At 31.2% G+C, this 2399-nt stretch overlaps 1 protein-coding gene across 4 annotated transcripts in view; it reads right to left on the bottom strand.

Annotated features, from left to right (window-relative positions):
* Positions 1–1085: 1085 nt before the first annotated feature.
* The window catches only part of LOC106871901 (histone-lysine N-methyltransferase SETMAR-like), a 50003-nt gene continuing 48689 nt past the window's right edge, over positions 1086–2399 (bottom strand). For 3 of the 4 annotated variants that reach the window (XR_016242780.1, XR_001409711.2, XR_001409713.2), the window contains one exon: positions 1386–1600. The gene's annotated coding sequence lies outside the window, so the exon portion shown is untranslated. Of the gene's footprint in view, positions 1253–1385; positions 1601–2399 lie in introns of those variants that run through there. The other variant, XR_008264698.2, reaches the window with a different exon arrangement.

Here is a 2399-nt window from a genome sequence, read left to right as displayed (position 1 = left end):
CACAGATCATGTTATCTCTAAAAATAAATGTGTATGAATATATGTGTGTTCCGTATTACACGTAACACTTTTGAAAATATTTTGCAAATATGCGGCTGAAATATTGCATAAACGGTAATTTTTTTTCCCTGGATGTTGGCAATAAATTATATAAAAGCTTTCTAGAAATTCGGATTCTTTGGCTTATGGCAAAATAACTGAGAATATGCTACACTGTAATAAGGTCATTGGAAACTGTCACTAATTAGAAACATAGTAAAATTAACTTAAAAATGTACTTTAGTATAATATTTTCGAAAAGAATCGTATATTCCACACAAATTCTATAATTATGCATATTTTTCGCACCTGATTATGAATACTACCTTCAAATATTTTCTGAATTATTTGGATGTATCAGTACTAACCGAAGGTATATTCATGGACGAAATGAAGATTGTCGGCAAAGTTTTAAAACAATTTATCCAAATTATAGGTAAGCTATGTGATTACATTTAGTTTCGGTATGAATAAACGCCACCAAATCCGGATACTTGAGATTGTCTTTTGCACACCGTTTAGGAATATCCAAAGATACTTAATCGTGATTTATATGAAAACGTAATATCCAAACAGAATATGACATGGGTAAATAATTGTCAAACCAAAGAACAGGTTATCTGCTGGATGCGTGAAGAAATTTCCGTCAAATTTAACAATACTTTTTAAAAAATAAATGTTGCTTTCGATATTCTAGTCTTAGAAATAATATCTTAGAAATAACGGCACGTTCCATCAAATTTGAAGGGAGAAGATGGTTCTTACCATCGATTTCCATAGTAATTAAGTGGTACCTAATTCAATCATAAAATGATGACAAGCGAAGACTTTGACTGGATATGAACTGAGTTAGTAAACTGTAAAGCAAAATATGACAAGATATTTTACCGACTGCCTTACTACTAGGCTAGATCGGCGACATAAGAATAACAGTGTATAACACGATTTTTATTCTGACATAGACGTTGTGATTTCCTATTTTCTTACATCTAGAAAGTATGAAAAATGACTAACACTTCCTTCAAACTTTGCTTTTGTTACGATATTTATTCATATACCAAAGAATCCCTCACAATACATGGCTATTACTATCAGTCATTAAGGGGCATGCTCACGTGATTAACGTCAGGCGACTGACAAATCAGCCTGTGTTAATGAGCAGAATATTTGTTATAATGATATTTCTGTTTCAGCAGCTCAACGCTGAATCTATCTGAAATGTAATGGAAAATAGGTCAGTTTCAAAACATTAATGTCCAGGTCACAAAAGCAAAGCTTGGAGGGAATAGTATTCATTTCCTCTTGATTTTTAGATAGAAACAAATAAGAAATAACACAGGCAAAAGTAAAAGTAGAAAATTTTGTTACACAATATAATTCTGCATTTAGGCACAGGATCAGCAAATTCGAGAAAGGAATTAGTCGATATCATTGATTCCAGTACTTGACTCCGGTACGAGACTTGAAAAAAAGCAATGATGACCTAGTTGGGATTTGAATTCGTGCTCTATCGAGCTGCAACAATTATCGAAATGCGTCTCTCTCCAGAAATCTATTCAGGCTGCAAAAACAACAAGCCCCATCAGTATAGAAATAATATTTATTAAACTGGAAATAAAGAGGGTCAGAAATAGAACACCAATAATCATGTCCCTGGACATAGTTATGTGTGATCTGATGATTCGAAAAAGTTTACTGTGGTGGTGCACCTATCAGTTATATTAATGCTTTAACAGCAAATAGGGACGTTGCCAATGTAACAGGTTTATAGCAACGTATCAATCTACAAGCATAAAAATGATTCTTTAGAATAGCAGACAATTTACGCTGAAGTATTCAGTCAGCGTTGTTTACGTTCTCTGTTCAAATATCTTCGAGGTAAAAAGATTGTCTTTCATCTTAACAGAGGGTGATAAAATAATGTGACAGTCACGTAGTGGTATCGATTAGTTTTTTTCAGTATATCTTAACCAAAGAGATTGCTCTTGTACCAATGTTAGAAATCAATAATTACGAGGACTGATATGTAATGACAGATAATTTCGTTCGTTTTTCTTTTCCCATTAACCCTTATTTTTCGTCAACAATTTTATATAGATAAATATAAGTACAGAAGTACAATCATACATAGATATATACATGCATACATATATACATGTATATATATGTATATATTTGTATATATATATATATATATATATATATATATATATATATATATATATGTATGTATGTGTGTGTGTGTGTGTGTGTGTGTGTGTGTGTCTGTATATATATATATATATACATATATATATATATGTATACACACACACACACACACAAACACACACATATATATATATATATATATATATATA

Source organism: Octopus bimaculoides, chromosome 8 (assembly GCF_046866305.1).
Source record: "Octopus bimaculoides isolate indiv1 chromosome 8, ASM4686630v1, whole genome shotgun sequence".
Classification (NCBI taxonomy): Eukaryota; Metazoa; Mollusca; class Cephalopoda; order Octopoda; family Octopodidae; genus Octopus; species Octopus bimaculoides.
Note: the sequence above shows the minus strand (reverse complement) of the source record. Positions and strands in the feature narration are given on the sequence as shown.